General features: G+C 47.3%; 1 protein-coding gene across 3 annotated transcripts in view; it reads right to left on the minus strand.

Annotated features, from left to right (window-relative positions):
* The window catches only part of SNX29 (sorting nexin 29), a 478,692-nt gene that overhangs the window by 235,982 nt on the left and 221,363 nt on the right, over positions 1 to 21,347 (minus strand). The window lies entirely within an intron of this gene.

Consider the following 21,347-nt stretch of genomic DNA (forward strand, 5'->3'; position numbering starts at 1 on the left):
GAATATAAGCTGTATTTAAAAATGGAAGAATTGTCATAGAGACAGATGCACAGGAATCTGGGGAATAATTTTGTCACTGCTTCCCATTTCAGGGAAAAGCAGACAAGATCTAACAGCCTAAGCTTGCAGCTTTTATACTGGCCAGATTTCTCCTCCAAAGAAAAAGTTTTCCAGTGAGGTAGTGTCTGCCTACAGCCTGATGTGAAATGGTAAATGGGGCTCAGATTACATTGAGAACCAATAAGAATTGGCATTTACCGACTGTATGTAGAGTGAAAGCAAGGCAGCTTCTGGACAAACTCTAAAACCAACGCACAAGGACAACGCAAAGGTGCCTTCAGGAGAGACTGGCTCCTGGGTCAGCACAGGAGCGAGCACAGCAGACACCCCTGGGCGTTGTGTCTACAATCAGGTGTGTATCCTCGGATGCAAACTTTATAGACAAGAGTAACTAGATAAAAACTGAGAAGGAGCCAGATAATTCCAAGCAATAAGTAGAACAAAAGCAGGGAAGAAGTCCCGCACGAGCAGTTAAGAAGAGGAGCCAGTGCTGGGACTGCAGACCACGGATGTGCCCCAGGTCTGACAACAAGCACCAGCCGCGCGTCGTTCTGAGATGACGCTCCTGGATGCCCCTGGATGCCCCGTCAAGCGCAACGAGACGGCGGTGCACCAAGCAGGAACCCACGGCAAGCCCTCCAGGGCCTGGGACGTGAGAGACAGGGACCCCTACCAGGCACTGAGGGACGAAGGCTGAGCAGAAACAGGAGTCGCTGTGCCCGAAATGACCTGTGGCCCCGTCTTCAGCCCTTCACTGAGCCTCCACCAGGCCACAACTGGTCAGGGCCCGTGGGGGCAGCAAGGCCCCTGAGTGACAATACAGAACACGCTGGAGTAAGACCCTAAGTTGTTTCCATCCCAGAGTGACTACAGCGCCAGCCTCCACCGCCGGGAGTGACCCAGTAACGGCGTTAACTTACGTTCACATCCTCTCAAAATCTCATTGAAGACCAATTTAAAGATTCTTCCTAAAGGCACCCACTTTAGACAAAAAGAAAATGAGAGAGCAAACAACACAACAAAATTTTAGAAGCTGAGAAGCAGGTAAGTAACTTGACAGACCCGAGAAAATTTCATTCTCAGCTGCAAGTGAGCAACTCCAAAATGCAATCTGATTCAAATGAACAACTCTCATAAAGTGCTGACACAGGACACTTCTCGACATGGGGGTGAACATCCGCTAAAAGTCAAAAGAAGGGATAAAAAGTCTGTTTTAAGAAGCAGCTAGAAGACAACGAGGGGGTTATTCTCTGGAAAGGGTTAAAAAAAAAAAAAAAAAGGCAGCCAGATGTGCCTGAGTATAAGGCAGGGATACCTTACTGAAAACAGAGGTAAAGAGAAAACACACTGAATTCCTTAAGTTCTCTCATTCGTCTTCCCTCTCCACCACTCCCTGAACAGCAGGCAGCTAGCATGTACCTCTAAGAAAGGGAACAGAAAGTATTTCCCTAGGAATCTACCAGCCAAAGAGAAAAGACATAAAGGGCCCTGTGAGGGGCTCTCCAAGGAAATGGCACAACCTGATCATCCCACCAAGAAATGACCACAGACAAGTTTTCAATTGGCACCTTGGTACCCCACTCCTACATCTGAGAAGACAACCAGAAATCACCTCACCTTTGAGACAAGCACCTAAGACAAAAAGACAGGGGCTGAAATTAACAGAGAAACCGACATGTAGTACATAAAGATCATTTAGGGAGAAGAACACCTCAAAAGCAAACTATTGGTAACACTCCCAGAGAGAGGAGAAGGTGCAGTTGAGAAACAGGAAGAGGGAGATATTTAAAAAGAACACACAGAGTGTAGAAAAGCCCTTTGGAAAGCGAAACTATGAGCAGAAAGGGAACACCAGGTATAAGGGATGGATGGTAAGGAAATTTCTGGAGAACAGAGCCAAAGGATGACAAAATGGAGACTAAAAAAGGAAATTAAGAAGTACCAAATGAGAAGAGCTCAAGAAAGCAAAAATAACACAGAGAAGAGGCAATCACAGATATAACTCAAGAAATGTTCCAGAATCAACAGACACGAGTGCTGAGGTTGAAGAGTTCACTGAAGACTAGCACGATGGTGACCGATGCTGACACACTTGTGGTGAAATTCCAGAACATGAGAGGCAAAGAAAAGAGAGTACAAATTCCCAGAGTAGAAGCAGAATTTTTACAAAGGATAAAAACTAGAAATGGCACAGGATTTCTAAACGGCAACACTGTAACCTAGAAAACAATGGAGTGATACTCTCAATGTCCTGACAGGAATTATTTCCAACCTAGAAATGATACACGAAGCCAGACCAAGTGAGAAGTAGGGAAAGACATTTACAGACAGGCAGCCTTTCAAAAAATTGACCTCCCACCAAAAGAAGAGAAGAAATCTAGGAAGAGGAAAACAGAGAGGCCAAGATAAAGAGGATCTAACACAAAAGTGAGTTTAAGAAGATTCTTCATGACAACCAGAAAGTGGAGAAAACCCGCATGGCCATCACGGATAAATGGATCAACAAAAGGTGGACTACCCATATGTGAATTACTGCTCAGCCTCAAAAAGGAACGGAGCACTGACACAGGCTACCACATTGATGAACCTTGAGAACATGATGCTGAGCGAAAAAAACCAGACACAAAAGGCCACATACTGCCTGATTCCATGAAATGTCCCAGGTAGTACTGGTTTCCAGGGGCTGGGAGGAAGGAGTAATGGGGAGCTAATGGTATATGGTTTCTTTTGGGGGAGATAAAAATGTTTTTGGAATCAAAAATAATGATAGTTGCACAACCTTGTGAATATACCAAAACCAGTGAACCGTGCACCTGAGAGGGGTGAATTGCATGATATATAAATTATATCTCAATAAAGGAGGAGGAGGAGGAGTGAAGTGGGGAGTACAGGCCCACAGAGGAGTCAGGCTTCTTGCAGCGACAGGTCGGAGGACTTCAGGAGAGGCTGCCTCCAGATGAAACTGATGCCTCAAGTTTCTGACCATGTTGAGGAGATTTACATAATTGAGGGAGTATTTGGAGTTGAATTAATGATAAGTTTGCAGAACACCAACAAAATTTAAAAACAAATGAGTATTAACGCCAAAAAAAAAAAATAAAGTTATCCAAAAATAATGATCATGTACCTCATGGCTGAGCTGTGGAGAGCATTTTCAGAGTCATAATAATGTAATCATGAACCCCTGATCAAATCATAATGACTACATGAGTGTGCTAGATTATATGACAGCTGAAGTGTGTGTGTGTGTGTGTGTGTGTGTGTGTATGTGTGTACACGCACTCTGAAAGAGTGGAAGATCGGAGAATGCTACCTTTCATTTTCCACAATGAGAAATCAATAAATAACACCTACAAATAAAAAATCAAGGGGTAATATACACATATTATTCAGAGATAGCAAGGTAACTACTAAAAAACTCATTTTAAAAGTTTGAAGCAATTGCTAGAGGGGAATGGGAAATGAGGGAAGATGGTGGTTAGAAGTATCAGGTCTTGCATGACAAGGCTGTGTACAAAAGTATAATTTTTAAAAAAAACTGAATTCAATTTTATTTGGTGAAATAAAATTTTTTTTAAAATTTAAATAAAAGGCTAAAAAGCTGAAAGCATTTCCTCTCTAAGATCAGGAACAAGATAAGGATGCCCACCCTGACCACTTTTATTCAACATAGATTGGAAGTCCTAGCCACAACAATCTGACAAGAAAAGTAAAAGGAATCCAAATTGGAAAGGAAGAAGTAAAACTGTCACTGTTTGCTGATGACATGGAAAATCCTAAAGATAACCACAAAAAAACCACTAGAGCTCATCAATGAACCAAGTTGCAGGATATATAATTAATACACAGAAATGTGTTGCATTTTTATATACTTATAATGAACTATCAGAAAAAGAAGTTAGGAAAACAATCCCATTTACCATTGCATCAAAAGAATAAAATACCAGGAATAAATCTAACCAAGGAGATAAAAGACTTATACTCGAAAAACTATAAGGCACTGGTGAAGGAAACTGAAGATGACACAAACAGAAAGATATACCATGTTCATGGATTGGAAAAATTAATATTGTTAAAATGACCATAATATCCAAGGCAATCTACAGATTCGGTGCAATCCCTATCAAAATACCAATGGCATTTTTCACAGAACTAGAATACTTCTAAAATTTGTATGTAAATATAAAAGACCCCAAATAGCCAAAACATTCTTGAGAAAGAACATAGCTGAAGGCATCACACTCCCTGACTTCAGACTACACTACAAAGATACAGCAATCTTGACAGTATAGTTCTGGCACAAAAAGACACAAATACATCAGTGGAACAGAATAGAGAGCCCAGAAATAAAACTACACACAACAAAGGAGGCAAGAACATACAATGGAGAAAAGGCAGTCTTTTCAATACGTGGTGCTGGGAAAACTGGACAGCTACATGTACAAGAGTGAAATTAGAACATTTTCTCACCATATACAAAAATGAATTCAGAATAGATTAAAGAACTAAATGCAAGACCAGAAGCCATAAAACTTCGAAAAGAAAACACAGGCAGAACACCATTTGACATAAATTGTAGAAATATTTTTTGTATCTGTCTCCTAAGGCAAAGGAAACAAAAGCAAAAATTAACAAATGTGACCTAATTAAACTTTAAAGCTTTTGCATAGCAAAGTAAATCACTGACCCAAAAAGAAAAATAAAGACAACCTACTGAATGGGAGAAAATATTTCTAAGTGATATGACAGATAAGGAGTTAATATGCAAAATATATAAATAGCTTATACAAGTCAATGTGAAAGAGAATAATTAAAAAATGGTCAGAAGACCTGAATAGACATTTTTCAAAAAAAGATACACAAATGGCCAAGAGGCACATGAAAAGATACTCAACTGTGCTAATCATTAGAGAAATGCAAATCAAAACCACAATGAGACATCACCTCACACCTGTCAAAATGGCCATCATCAAAAGACCACAAATAACAAATGTTGGCAGGAATGTATATTGGTACAGCCTCTGTGGCAAACAGTATGGAGGTTCTTCAAAAAACTAAAAACAAAACTACCATATGATCCAGCAATTCTACTCCTGACTATATACTGGAAAAATCAAAAATACTAATTTGAAAAGATATATGCAACCTTATGTTCATAGTAGCATTATTTACAATAGCCACGACATGGAAGCAACTTGAGTGTCCATTAACAGATGACTGGATAAAGCAGATACACACACACACACACACACACACACACACACACACACACACACACAGGAACACTACTCAGCCATAAAAAAGAATGAAAATTTGCCACTTAACAATAACATAGATGGACCTAGAGGGTATTATACTTAGCGAAGTATGTTAGAGAAAGACAAATATTGTATTTTATCACTTATATGTAGAATCTACAAAGTGAAACAAATGAACAAATATAACAAAACAGTAACAGACTCACAGATATAGAGAACAAACTAGTGGTTACCAGTGGGGAGAGGGGAGGAGGGGTAAGGAATTAATAGGTGCCAACTCCTTCGTGTAAAATAAGCTACAGAGATGTATTATACAGCATGGGGAACATAGTCAATATTTTATAATAACTTTAAATGGCATATAATCTATAAAGATTTTGAATTACCAAGTTGTATACCTGAAACAAATACTGTAAATCAACTATACCTCAATTTCTAAAAATTAAAAAACAATTTTTAAAGCAGAATTTGAAAGGAGGCTACTGTTAGCAAAGTTAGATACGACAGCAGCAGTGCCCACTGGAGCAGGGCAGGCGCCTCCATCACAAAGCTGGATGTAGCTGAGGAGCAAAGCCGGGGGCGGTACCACTTCTCTAAGGTGTGTCAGACATGTGACAGCACAGTTGTACTCTGTGCTCTCCAAACGACCTTCCGATCCTGGCCTGACCTAGGCTGCTTTCCTCCAGAAGAAGATCTTGCTGCTGGGGAAGACATGGCCATCCAACCCGCATGATCTCTGCACATCTCATTAGAATTCAAGCCCCTGGCCTTCTGCCCTCCGGCACCAGGCCCTCTGTAGGCATATTTAAGAGGAATCAGCCATCTGCACTGGAGGAGGCAGAAGCATAAAAAAGCTTTTTAACCTTCAAGACACCGGGGGACAGACCTTGGGTAGTCGTGAACTTACAGAAGGTCTTTTAGAAACCAGCCAGGCCAGTTTTGCAAATCTCTGCCCTCCTGCTACCTGACTCAGCTCCACCAACTTTAACAAGCACTTCAAACCCATATATAAAATAACATAATAAAAAACGAATCCTAACTATGTCACACTTACCTCATCGGGAGGCAGCCTCTAAGAAGGCCCCGAACGACCCCTCCCCTCCTGGCATAATATATCCTAACGTAAAATCCCCTACCCTTTGAGCGTGGACTGGACTTAACCTCTGATGAACAGAACATGGCTAAAGTAATGGGATGTCACTTCTGAGATTAATTCATAAAAAGACTGGCTTCTGTCTTGGGTGCCTTATCTCACTCACTTATGAGCAAAGCCAGCTACCATCTCCTGAGCTGCCTTTTAGAAAGACCCTTGTGGCAAGGAAATGATGTATCCAGCCAACAGCCAGCCAACCTGAGGACAGGGGTCTGCCACCAGCCACACCTGTGGACGCGCATCACCACCCCCCGTCAAGCTCTGAGCTGACAAAAGCAGCCTCGGTTGATGCCCTGCCTACAGCCACACGGGAGCCTCAGTCAGGGCCTGATGGCTAAGCCATGCACATATTCCTATCTGACATCAACTGTGAAATAGCAGGTGTGTATTGTTTTAAGCTGCTAAACTCAGGGGTAATTTGTTGTGCAGCATAGATAACCAATACCGTACCTTTAGTCGTTCTAGTCTAGGTATTTCTTCAGAGACTGGTTTGAATAAGACTCTGAGTCAGACCTCAGAGTTACAAAGATGGTGACATGGCTCCACATGGATGACATTTATCAAAGAGAAAACTCAAGAGGGGGACTCGCCTGCTGATGTATCTCTATAGCTAAAGGATTAATATCAGGAAAGTGAGGGGAGCCGTCTTACCAGTCAGACACTCCCCACCTCTCCACCAGCAAGGTGAATCTGTGGTGAGGCACCAGAGGTCAGCCGTCCTTCAGTCTAAGTTTGTATAAGCACTGCCTCTGATTTGTGTATTTTCAAGTCAAGATTTCATCTGCCTTGGGAGCACGAAAACGTGGGGGTGTTCAAGGAAGGCGGCACAATGAAAGTGTGAGTGACGTCAGCTCATCTGAGAGCAAGACCCCATTCCCGACCCTCTGCACATCCTCCAGGAAAGCAGCCTGGATGGAGTTCTGGAAGTCCGATCTGAACAACAGATACAAACGTCTGTGCCTGATCAAACTTCACGTCTGTGGTTGTTAAGATGCCTATTTCCCGAGGGTGCTCTATAGGCTTTGGAATGGAAAGACAGACAATTTAATAACCCAGGAGGAAACTCTGTTCATGTCCGTATAGCTCACTCTGAATTCGAGAATACAAGACTTAAAAACGTTGTCTAGCAACACCATCTTAAACCTAAAATGTTTTCAGTAAGAATCTCAGTCCGTATTCTGAGTTACTTTGACAGTGCTCAAAACTTGACCTCCTGCTGGTCCCCAACAGGACAGAAAGAAACTTTCACCTACATGATTAACTATTTCAATCTTGGATTAGAAACTGAAGTTGTACAGTAGCCCCCCTTATCCGCAGTTTTACCTTCCACGGTTTCAGTTACCTGTGGGTCAACCATGGTCTGAAAATATTAAATGGAAAGTTCCAGAAATGAACAATCCCCAAATTTTAAATCACACGCTGTTGTGAGTGGCATGGTGAAATCCTTTGCTGTCCTGCTCCATCCTGCCCAGGATGTGAATCACCTCTCTGTCCAGTGTGCCCATGCGGCGTACATCACCCGCCATTAGCACAGGGAGAAACAGTCTATGTGGGATTTGGTATTATCCGCAGTCTCGGGCATCCACTGAGAGTCTTGGAATGTACCCCCGGCGGATGGGGGAAACTACGGCACAAAAAGGCCAAAACATAAACATAGGTCCAAGAGCAAAAAGAAGTAAGGGCCTTATTCAATTTGCTGAACAAAATTGGAAAGCTACATCCATACACAATGGGCTGTCATAAAAATGAAACAATGGTATTGCTTCATCTTACTCAGCACTTTGGAGTTTACAAAGCACCTTCAAAAGCATAACTCACTGGAGCCTCCACACAGAACTCAGGCTGCCAGCTCAGGTTTGTGCCAAAGGTAAAGACATCGACATGATCTGCCTAGCACAGACGGCCCCGTAACCCCATCAACCTAGTTAACATCCACATTAGTCAGAGGAAAACCTACACTTTATTTACTTGCACATATTCTAAGGAGTCAGCACTTTTCTCCTGTATTTCTATGATGGCATAATTATACAGGTTAGAGTCCAAATGGAAAAACTTGGCAAAAACAACAAGCCGTGTTCTCTCCAAATCCAAATAGTCAGATACTGAAACTGTTTTGGTAGAAGCACAAAGACGTTTACTTTAAATCAGAACTATTTTTCACGTTGCAGAAACGCTGTGGGTTTGTTAGCACCGTTAGCAGGTCATTTAAACTTAGAGAACACGGCACGGTTTTTCACCTCCTTGCAGCCTGCCAATACTGGTTGGGGGTGCCTGTGATAAGTCACCTGAAATAAGCAGGCACGATGCTGCTCTCACCAGCAGGCAAGGCACCAGAGAAGACATGGGGGGGTTTTTTGCCTAAATTATTTTAAGCAAAACTTCAAATACCATGGAAAGCAGCATGGCAAACAGTATGATAAGGTTACTCTCTTGCTTTCAATTTCAACAAGCTTAGCACGACCCCAGATGCAAACAGTATGAGACGCCGGTAGTATCAGAAGATAAAGAACCATTTGAAATTCAGGGATGGCTCCCTTGAACATTCTAACAGACAAAAAAGAGGTGTGCTGGGCTCTGTAACCGCAGGCCAGGTTTGGAGCGATGGGAATCTGGGACGCTTTAATGTTCCAAAGGAAAACAACTCCTCCTGGATAAGGTGACAATGATCCTTACAAGACAGCAGGCACCCACACTGTTCCAGCAGAGGAAGCAGCCTTCATACCAGCATCCACCATTCTCCACATGCTTGCTGTGACAAGGGGCAAGCATGGTGAACGAGACAGTGAGCTCTGCAATCAGACAGATACCAGGTGCAATGCCTCGCCCCACCCCTCACCAGTAAGTGACCTCGGGCAAGTCAACAACTAGCTACTTAAAATTCATTACATGTCAGGCACTATATACTAGACACGTAATACAGGGATGTATGGGATGGGGGTAGAGAATGCCAGTATGAAGCTTACACTCAAATCGGAAGATTCAAAAAATAAAGAACCCTTCAGTATGTCAGGCTGTAAGAAGTGCTATGGAAGGGTTAAAGCATGATTTGGGAAAATACTAATTAAAGTGTAAGGAGAGGGCTCACTACAGAAGGACCATCTGAGCAGAGACCAGAAAAAAGTGGGGGAGTAAGCCTTGCAAAGCCCTGGAGAAGAGCATTCCTGGTAACAGCAAGTGCAAAGGCCCTGAGGTAGGCACAGGCCAAACGTGCTCCAGAAACAGCAGGGAGGCTAGCGTGGCTGCAGGAAAATGGATGAGGAAGAGATCGACAGGAAATGAGACCACAGAGGAGATGGCAGGGGCTTGCAAGCTGTGGCATTTTATTCTGAGCAAAACTGGAAGCCTCTGGCAGATTCTGAACAAAAGGTGGGGTGATCACGCTTATTTTTTTTTTAAGATTATTCAAATGGCTGTAGGAAGGGGTAAGTGTGGAAGTTGGGAGGGTAGGTGTAGTGGCTGGGGAGGTACACAGCTCAGATGTCCCTTCAAGGAAGAACTCTCTGTTCTACATGTAGCAAGGGGTGCAGTCGGCTGACAACCTCCAGCTATAGCACCTTCCAAATGTGCTCTGCCTCGCGGGCAGCCCCAGTCAACAGCTGAGCATGGAGTGGTTCCTCTGGGCGCTGTGGGACCCTTCCAACGAGCAATCTTCGCACAGAGCTCCCCACCAGGCTGGGTGGGCAAAACTCTGTTAGATCTGCATCCAAGTCTGGGGCTTTCCCTGCCCAGTGCTGCCTGCCTCCTTTATCTTTCATAGGCATCATCCCCCCGGCCATCTCCTACACTAACTTGTCGCAGCATCTTCCTAGAGAACCCAGTGCACAGAGCTGGTTAGGACGCTATGACAGTGGTCCAGGCAGGAGGTGATGATCTTGGCTTGGACCATGGTGACAGCAACAGGTGTGACAAGGAGTGGAAGAAGGCCAGAAGGAAAGGTCAAGAAGAATTGCAGATGGATTTGATGTGGGGTTTGGATGAAGACACAAGTCAATGGAACACCAAGACTTGGCTTCAGGGACCTAGAAGAATGGAACTATCATTTGACTGAGCTGGGGAAGCCTGGGGAAGGAGCAGCGTAGGAGGAAGGAGCAGGTGACCACCAGGAGCATGGTTTTCAGACAAGTTAGATTTGATACAAACATGAGCCATCTGGGAAGAAATGCCACCCATGCAGTAGCAGGTGAGTACGGAGTTTAGGGGAGACATCAGGGTTGGAGATACAAAATTAGGAGACAAGAGCATAAAGATGATCAGAACCACAGAACTAGGCGAGATCATCCAACCTTTGAAAGTAGGCTTCCTCCTGTTTAAAGTAATAGTAGTAACAGCCCAACCCCAAAGAGCCACAGGGTGAGACACCGCAGTGCAGGCAAAGCACTCAGCACCGCGCAAGGGGGACAGGTGTCACTGCTGGCGCCATCCTCGGACCGCAGTTCTGCCTCGCCAGGCACACTGCTGAGCGTGTCACTCTATTATACATTGTTCTCACAATAAACATGCAAAGCAGGCACTGTCAACCCCAGGAAAGTGGGTTTTCCAGGGATTAAAGGAGCAGCCCACGGCCAGACGGGCACCAAAGGGCAGAACCAGGAATTAAACCATAGCCCATGTTCCCTCCCCAAACACCCTGCCTGTCCCAGCCCATCAGCAGCTCAGTGAGTAAGAATAACTCCCTCTCTGGCTCAGACCTTTGTCCAGCAGGCACTCATGAGGCCGAAACGTTAAGGAGAGGTTGGGGGCTTTGCTCTGCCTGGCCCAGGGCTCCAGCGTCACCAGGGCAGCAAGCTTCTGGCGCCTCTCAGGACAGCTTCTGTCGGGGGCTTTCTGAGTTACCGCTCAGTATGCTCGGGCTTTTAAGGATGGGGCAACCGGTGAACCTAGGCAGCAAGTCAGCTAATTCCCATCTTGGGGAATGGAGCCCCCCCCCCAAACTGAGAAATCTTGATTCAACCTCGAGCTTCCCATAAGAAGCCAGGCCAACAGTACTTGGGAAAGAAGGTGGTGAAACAGACAAGAGATCGTGGCCCCAAAGAGGAATGGCTGCTCGCAGCTGGCGCGGGAGAAGGTTCCACCGTGCTGCCAGGGTCTCAGGCCGCAGCACGGAACACCTACGGGCAGCAACAAAGGGGCAGAGCTACCGTTTACGGAGCCCAACAAGCACAGCCCCGCTCGGACGATTTACGCCCTCTTACGTGCGGCTCAGAATACCGTGCAGCGTCTCCACTGCAGCGATGGAAACACAGGTTTGGGTTCTTCACGACACTGTCAGCGATGGGGTCAGCAATACAAAGCCCAGCCTGCCTGATTTCCAGGCCTGGCGCTCTCCCCAGCTCAACACATGGCCTCCCTGCCTCTGGAGCCCACTGACCCCTGGGCTACCAACTCCCACCGCTCCCAGACTGCCCGGGCCCCGGGCTGAAGCCCCAGAGGAAACCTACCGCCCTACACGTGACTCATACACACACTTACATTTTCGGTTGTCTGCTCATGGGTGTACTCTAACTTTCACACTCCAGAAAGTTAAATCTAATTCTCCAAAAACCTGATATAAACCCACTCACCTTACAGACAGAGGATTCTCTGGTTAAAAGCAGGGGGGGCTCCTGTGATAGCCAGGCTAAGGACGTGTCACCCGAGCAACATCCTGGTGATATCCACACCAACAATATCTATCCAGGGGGGTGTTGACTCGTCTGTACCCCTCAAGAACAGGACCAGGAAACACAGAATCAAGAAGGACCCTGTTCTTGAAACAGACGAGGAGTATATATGATCAGGAGTACAGAAGTGTGGGCAGAGACACAAGTTCATCCTTGGCTCTGTCACTGAGCAGAGTGAGATAGCAGGTACATGACCTCTCGTCTCTGAGCTCGGTTTCCTCATCCATAAAAGGGGCTAACAATACCTCTTGTGAGGACTGAACAAGAGAAGAATATAAGCTACTTTATATTCACACTCCAAGCATTAAAGAAACAAATAGTTTTTTTTTTAAGGCAAATGTAAAGTGAGAGCCTGCCTTCTTTTTCAAATTAGGAAGCCCTTTCATTAGAAGTTTTCATCTCCTACAGGTCTTTTCAGAGAAATCTGCTCACCTGTTTAGATGGTGCATCGCTCTTCCAAGAGATCATCTAAATATATAACACAGGCACAGGGACAGCTGGGAGTGACTGTTGCATAAAACCAGAACTGTCATCACACCCTTTGCCAACCACATTTTCACCTGCTCATGTGATGAAGCCGAGCAGAGGCTCTGATGGAAACTTGAGTTGTGTTTCTCCCCCCAAGTGAAAAACAGTTTGACAGTGAAAACCACTTCTGTTGCTGGAATAAAACATGCAGCCAGGCACGCCAGACAGAGTGATTTCGAGCCATGAGCTAAGTGGTGCCAAAGCGTTTGCTGAACAGAGCTCCGACCTGACACTACACTCTGCAGACCCATGATGGTCAGCCTGTCAGCAACGGGACAAGACGACATGGATGGCTCTGAATGTTGTTTGTAAAACAGCTCATTCCAAAATGCAGGTATGTCTAAGCTCAAGAATTACACCAGTAGGTCCATTTTGGTGGGAGGGAGGGAGGAGGAAGGACACTATGCAAATGTGCATCTGGTTGTCTGAGCAAGGACAAGGGCAAACCCATCCTGTTAACCTTGGTCCCTGGGTGTGGAGAGCAGCAGATAACCATCAGTACTTTCATTCTAAACCTCCGAATCGCTTCATTTGGAAGAACAAGCTTGTGTGCGTGACGTCTGTAATTCATTCTTAAAGCAGCAGAGTCACACTCTTGAGAGGCAGAAATTGTTCATTATCAGCCATGGGTTTATGGGCATCAGACCTTCCTGGGGGAATCACAGTACCACCTGCCCTTAGAGGAGACTCTTCGAATTTTCAAAGCCCATGTGGAAGATTTCTCTGACTTGCCTCAGTCCGAGGCGCCTGCACCATTCCACAGGCAGACGTGGTGCAGTTTAAGAAAAAAAAAAAGGAAATGTGTCAGTAGAATGAGAGGGACACAATGGAGCAAAAGGCACAGGAGCTGGGGTCAGCTGGGCCTGGGCTTTGCGCCAGCTTGGCCTCGTTCTGCAGCTGCCCTGCGTCCAGTCGTCTGCTCGGTAAAGAGGGGACAATCACACTCATCCTGCAGGGCATCACTGGAGGATTCAACAAGAAAACCGACAAAGCAACCAGCGCAGGCCTGGTACAGAAAACATGCTGTTATATACCTGGTGATGTGGTAGCTGTCAGAGTAACTAACAGACCATCAGACTGTGACCTTGACTGTCTGCCTAGACTCGGGGCTCCTAAAAGGCGAAGGTTCCATCTTGTTTCACTGAATCCACAAAATGTCCAGAATTCGATGAGGGGCAGGTGACATTCTCGGTACATCCTGGCTGGCTGATCGGCACCAATTGGTGTCTGAACACATCAACTCACCATGAAAATCGGTCGGCAGAGACTTGCCCCTCCTACTGGAGATGCCATCTAGCTGACATTGGCGTGGCTCTCAGATCCTGGGGTTATGTTTTCTCTTTGTTTCTTTAACAAGTTCATTTTCTCAAATTGTAAAAGTAACACGTGTTCACTGCAAGAGAAATCATCCATTTTCGTGTTTTCATGCCCCTGTTGTCATACACCAGGCCACCGAAACCAAGGGACGTTAACAGGGTATCAATCTCAAGCCAGCCAACAAGTCATATAATAATCCATTATCTTTCTGGACAGTTCATACTCTCTCCAAGGTGTGTGCACACCCCCTCTCACGTGGCCCATGCAGCTATTCATAGAAAACAGTAATAACAAAGTTAATATTCACTGGATGCTTAGTAAGCGTTCACGCCATGGCCAGCACTTCACATGCACTGACACGTGTCATCCCCCTCCACGTTCTGCAGCGAGGGAGCTGAGGCTGCAATCTGAACCAGGGTGGGAGACGTCTCCCAGGGGCTCCAGCTCCCCGCTTTGACACCTCAGTCTGGCCTAGCAGTGAGAGATGGCAATCTCGATCACAGAGGGGGAGCCTGAGCAAGATTCAGACACGCCGGGTTTGCTCTTCTCCGGGACGTTGGCTTTTTCCCCCATGTGGTCCCATGTCCCAGGAGAAAACACCAAGAATCAGGACCCCCTGATACCGCAGATGTGGCGGCTAGTTTTCTCTTCCCCATTCATCATAAACCCAAATGCAATCCATGAGCACAAGTTTGTAGTTTAAAAAAATTCAACCCAAGAGAACTGAGAATATACCAACCCTTGTATCCAAATGTTCAGAAGGTGGAAGCAACCCACACACCCAGGGATGAACGACTGGATGCACACAATGTGGTCGACGCATACAATGAATGGTCATTTGGCCTTAAATGGGAAGGGCATTCTGATACTGGCTACGACATGAACGAGCCTTGAGGATATTATGCGAAGTGAAATAAGCCAGTCACAGAAGGACAAACACCATATGATTGCACTTATATGAAAGTACTTAGTCAAACTCACAGAGACAGAAGACAGAATGGCGGTTGCCAGTGGCTGAGGGGAGGGAGAAATGGGGAGTTGTTGTTCAATGGTACAGAGTTTCAGCTTTGCAAGACAGCAAGGAGACAGGTGGTGGTGATGGTTACACAGCAATATGAATGTACTTAATCCTACCAAACTGTACATTTCAAGACAGTTAAGATGGTAAATTGTATGAAACAAAGTAATTCCATGGACTGCCATGGGCTGGGGGAAAGGGGGCAGGGAGTGACTGCTCATGGGTACACGGTTTCTTTTCAGGGTGATGAAAATGGAGTTATACAGTGATGATGGCTGCACAACTCGGTGAATGTACTAAAAAAACACTGAACTGTGCACTTAAAACAGCTGAATCTTGTGGTATGCAAATTATATCAAGAAAAAATTCAGACATCTAAGTACAGAGCAAAGAAAGCGCAGGGCACCCTTCACCACGACCTCACCCTCCCGCCCCCAGGCCCATTCCCCCAGTGTTGTCACAGGGTGCTGTTCCAGGCCTACGCGCTCCTACGAGTTGAGACACATACGTATTTATGTGCTCTTACAGGTTTTGATCTTTATAGCCCATAAATGGCGTGTGTGGTATAGCTGCCTTTCCCCCCACAGCCAGCGCTGGCGACCACACCCCACAGCGCAGCAGACCAGCCTCTTTCTTTACCTCCGCTGCCTGTCAGGGCGGAGCCACAATCTGTTTCACCCATCCTCTACTGAGCCCGACATCCACAGCCTCATGGGCCTCTCTTGTGTGTGCATGTAAAGCTTTTTCCATGATGGATTCCTCAAAATGCAGCTGCTGGGTCAAAAGATATGTGGTTTAAATTTGGGGAGCTGACCAACGCTGCCCACCCCCAGATTCCCACAGAGTGCCTGTGACCTTGAACGGCCTCCTCACTTCCACGGGCCTCAGCACTCTCACTGTTGAGACCAAGCAGATTTTCTAGTCAATTTTGGTTCAAACGGTCATTTTTTATACCCTGAGATCCAGAGGAAGCACAACAGAAAGTCCCACGGAGCTGGAGTCGATGTGCAGAACTGGGCTTGCGGCACTGCACCGGGGCAGCCGGCCAAGGCCCGGGCGAGCCAAGCGGAGGGAAGAAGACCCCACGAGGCTGAAATGCACTCAGGACCTTAAGCCTCTGGGGGACTGGCCGCTGCAGGGCAGGGACAACCCCCCATCCCCCATGAGGGACACGGGCCTGGACTCCGGGGAGTGGTTTACCTGGCCCATGGGGGACACTAGCAAGTACCTTTAGGACGCTCACCACCCCAGAAGCCCGACGGACAAAGCCAGCCAAGGGAAGCCACAATGCAGAAAGTAAAGAAGAGGATTTTATCAAGAGGAAAGGTCAAAAAAAAAAAAAAACAAACTTGCGCAATTAACGTTGAAAATTCTAAATCTGTCCCTGCTCCGGGGACCCCCAAGAGAGCAGTGTCAGGGCTGAAAGAGGGACGCCCAGAACACAGACAGGAAAAGAAAAACCATCATCCCTGAGACTCAAGGTCACGGGGCAGTCAAACATTTCAAGGGACAAAAAAAGACTGGTTTAGGAAAGAAATCATGTTGAAAGCTCACATCTCATGAATTCTAAAGAATGCCACGGGGGCAGGTCACAATGGAAAGGAGAAAGGGGTCATCGAGAAGCACAAGAGACGTCTCAACGTGGTAGCTGCCTCCTAAGGGGAAAGAAGAGAACAGGAAAGCGGAGGCTCGGGGAGGGGAGCCAACCTCTGAGCGGCTGCATTCGCGGGGCGGAGACAATGCAGGGGAAGGCGGAGGAGGAGGCCCCCAGCGCAGGGCTGCAGGGCAGGGGGCTCACAGGCCTGGCAGCGACCCCCGCAGAGGGGTCCGTTAGGTTGGCATGGCTCTAAGGGTGAACTGTGGGCCACCCTCGTCAGAATCACTTGGAGAGGGAGGGGAACGGAGTGGGAAATTGTTAAAATGCAGGTCCCTGGGCTCCCATTCCCAGAAATTAATTCATTGGGTCTGAGGGAAGGGCCAGGAATTGGCATTTTTAATAAATACCAGGGTGATTTCAATGCACATACTAAGTTTAAGAACCAGAGCATTAAGCGATGAGAAAATGTCATACAGATGGAGACTAGGAAATGGGAGAACAGCCACATCCAAGGTTCCTCCTCCAGGGCTGGCCCCATCCCGCATCTCAGCGCTCCCCTGTGGGGACAGGGCAGCAGCCACACCCTTGGTGCTCTCCACAGCCAGCACAGTTAGGGCCGCAGGAGGGCAGAAAGACGGTGAGCTCCCCGCCAGCCAGCGACCCCACCAACACACGTGAGCCCCCACCGCCCCCTCTCGGAGATGGGATGGAAGAGCTGGCTGGCCAGCTGTGAGCCCTCTGCAACCTGAACACCGGGAAGCTGAGTGTGTTTCCTCCCCACGTGGGAAAGAGGCCTTGACAGATTTGGAACAACATGGTAATAAATGACAAACCAGAGGCCATTTCAAAAAGCCCACAGAGATGTTCTGCAGCTCTGACAACTTCCCAGAGAATCTTAATTATATCTAAGAACCCAAAGCAAGGAAGAGGTGGAGGAAGCAGAGGACAGGAGAGCGAGGGGAGGAGGAATCTGGGGAAGGAAGTGGAACGTTCCAAGCCGGGGGGTTGAACCCACCTCTCGGTCTCTGTGCTGATGGGATGTCTCTTGTCTGCTTAAGGAGTCTCTTTGTACTTGACTGTTACAGTCAGATAACGACCCAAGACAGGAGTCCTCCTCCTACTGAGGTTCAAGGAAATTTCCCAAGGGAGGCTGGAAGTCCTCCAGGGTGTCTGATCATATATTAGGCAAACAACAACCACTCTTTCCACACTTGGCACATCTGACTGAGGAGACATCATATTTGAGAACTAACTCCCAAACCATTACAGATCCCACAAGACATGGGCAGATGGACAGTATTCCTTCTTCTAACCTAAAAGGTGGAAAGATGGAGAAATTGTAAAATAGTAAGAAATATATATAGGTCTTTGATTCGGTTCCTGACACTGGCTTCTAAAACCCTTGCAATCGCCTGAGTGGCGGGGTGCTAGGAGCATCTTTTGTCCTAGTATTTGGTCTTTGACCCTGGTTCTTGGCACAGAGCTCCTAAATCCCTTGGAATTTCCTGTGTGAGAGAAGTGTCTCTTGTTCTACTGAGGTGACTTTTAGTGGCCTCCCAGATGGGGGCTGTTCACCAAAAAGACCAGCCATGATGAGAATATTGGAACTACTGGTGGGGAGAGGAGCTGGACACTGAGTTAATGACCCATCATATCTACGAGATAAAGCCTCCATAAAAATCCTTCAACTATGGAGTCAGAAGAGCTTCCAGGATGATGAACAAGTCCATGTGCTAGGAGGGTGGTGCACCTGAGAAGGACCAATCCAATCACACGAGCCCTTAAAAGAAGAGAAATTTCTCTGGCTAGAAGCAGGAGTGAGAGGTGGCAGAGGAGGAAGAGGGAGGAGACACAGGAGAAGAAGTCAGATTCCAAGTGTGAGGACTCGATGTGCCATCGCTGGTTCTGAGATGCAGAGCCATGAGCAGGGCCTGGAGAGAGACCTGCGGGAGCCAAGGGCAGCCCCTCCTGAGAGCCAGCAAAGAAATGGGGGCCCTGGTTCCGCCAGCACGTGGAACAGACTTCTCTAACACCTGCATGAGCAAGGGAATGGAATTCTCCCCTAGAGCTTCCAGTAAGGGACACAACCTGCCAAAACCTCAGTTTTCACCCAGAGAGACCCATGGCCTCTAGAACTGTAAGATCATTTCTATGGTTTTAAACCACTAAGGTTCTGACCGTTTGTTCCTGCAGCAAGAGGAAACTGGCACAACCGAGAAGGCTGGGTGGGGAGAGACTGAAGGTCTGGCAGGAAGGACAACATTCCGTTTCAGCACCGTGAACCCAAGTCAGGCAGCCAAGAAGGCTGGTGATGACACATACCTGGAGCTGAGCAGGGAGGTCAGTGGTCACACCCTTCTCTCCCACCAGGATCCCCCGTAGACATAAGTCCCACTACCGAGGAACTATACAAGTCAGATGTAGCACAGTGTGTGGCACACAGCAGGTGCTTTGTGAACAACAGCTGAATGAATGTTGATTGTCCCCTCTTTTAAAAAGAAGTCTCCCTCCACAGCCCTGCCGCTCACTGCCACATTGCCCTTCTCTCCTTTGCAGCCATATTCCTCTAAAGGGCTGTCTATGCCCGCTGTTCCCAACTCCTCTTCTCCTATTCTCTCTTCAATGCTCTCCAAACAGGCTTCCACCCCACCAGTCTACTGACCGGCTCCTGTCAGTGTCACACAACTGGTCACCACTAGATTATCCCAAAGGTCAGCTGCCCTCACCTCGTTTGACCCATCGGCCGCACCTGACATGGCTGCTCACTTCTGCTTCACACCTGCTCTTCATTCGGCTTCCAGGACCCCACACTCTCTTGGTTCCCCTCTCCTCCCCGGGCACTCCTTCTCCATCTCCTGTGCTGGTACCCTCTCCTCTCCTGCATCCCCTCCATGTGGGAAGCCCTGGGGCTCAGCCCTGGGCCATCGACACTGCTCCCCTGGGGATCTTTTCCAGGCTTGAGGCTTTAAATACCTTGACATGTCCACACCTTATAAGTCTGTAGTCACCCAGGCATCTCTCCTAAACTCCCACAGTGCACATCTCCTGCCTGTCTCCTCTGAGGTGTCCAAATATTTCAGACTCAGCACATGCACACTAGAACTCCTCCTTGGCCCCCACCAAGCATGCTCTGCCCAAAGCCAAACCCAACCTGGTTAACCGCTTCTCCCCCTTGTCCCCTCCACTCTGATCTTACAGCAGCCAAAGCAATCCTTGAAAACATAAGTCAGACGACATCTCTGCGCTCTCAAAATCCCCCAGCAGCTCTCCATTTCACACAGAATAATATAGAACCTCTCACAGCAGCTCACGAGGCCCTGGAGAATCGGACCTCCTGGAAGCTTCTGTGATTTCACCTCCTCCTCCTTTCCTCTCCCCGCCTCTTGACGTCCCTGAGATGTGTCGGGTGCGCTCTCACCCTGGGCTGTCACCAGGCCGTGCCCTCTGCCTGGAACATTCTCCTGCCTGTAGGCCACTTCCGCCCTCCGTCAAGCCCATGCTTCAACATCACCTTCTCAGTGCAGCTCATCCTCACCAAGCCCTCACCTCCCCACACTCTTAGCGCTCTATTTTCACTCTTCTTCCACAGCAACTATCACCTTCCAACAGGCCATGCATTATTTATCATACTTGTTGATTATCACCTATCTGCCCCTAGCCAGAACATAACTCCACAAGGGCAGGGGTCTTTATCTGCTCTGTTTGCCCAAATGCCTAGAATGTTTGGCCTATGATAGGCACTTAGTGAAGATTTATTAAAATAAGGATTGAATGAATGGACAACTGAATGAATGAAGATTTATTAAAATAAGGATTGAATGAATGGACAACTGAATGAATGACTACATCAAGGTGAACACCCAGTTACCAGTGGGTACAGCCCAGATGACTGTGTCCCACCATCTTTTTGTCTCTTATTTCAATATCTGCCCAGTACATGGTAGGCGTCAGCGGACATCTGCTGAGTAAGCAAAAAGGACCATTCCTCTGGAATTGCCAGGCCCACAGAGATGACCCAGAGCCCCAGAGCCCACCAGCTTCTCCATCTGGGCCTGAACACTCTCCAACCCAACCCACGATCCCTCCCCATCCCAATCCCAGGCTGGGAGTCCGGATCATGGAAAAGACGGCTGGGGATGAGGAATAAAATTTGTTACGCTGGTGCTCAAGTGGATCTGATGAGCAATTCGACAGCTGGAAGAGGCAGCTGCTCCCTCACTGTGGGCACCGCGCCACTTGGAGAGTAGCTGGCAGCCCCCTGACGCTCTGCGTGGCTGGGCGCCCAGAGCCCCTCGAAGGGTTGCCTCTTAGTGGTGTGAGCCCGAGAAGCAGAGCTTTCCTGAAACACCACGGGGCTGAGGCGAGCTGCCAGCAGCAGGAGGAGGCAATTCTAAGGCAGGTGTCAGGAGGGCACCCTTCACAGAAGGAGGGCGACACAAAGGCACTGGTGCGACCAGGAAATGAGCACATGTCCACAGATAGTTAATGATTGTAAATAACAGGCTGTAAAAATACTTTTGTTCCAGCGAGCACTTACTGAGCGCTATGACCTAAGCACTGCATGTCACCTCACCGAATTAGCTCATCAATCCTATGAAGCATATCTATTCCCCCATTTTTGGAGACACAAGAACTGAACTCCCGAGAGGTCAAGAAGCCAGCTGGCGGAGCGGGGCTAAGGCTCAGAGTTCCAGAGGAGACTGGAGGAGGTCGCCAGGTGGGGAGCCCGGGCCAAACCCTCCTGGCAGCTTCCAGT

The sequence above is a fragment of the Vicugna pacos genome, chromosome 18 (genome assembly GCF_048564905.1).
Source record: "Vicugna pacos chromosome 18, VicPac4, whole genome shotgun sequence".
Lineage (NCBI taxonomy): Eukaryota > Metazoa > Chordata > Mammalia > Artiodactyla > Camelidae > Vicugna > Vicugna pacos.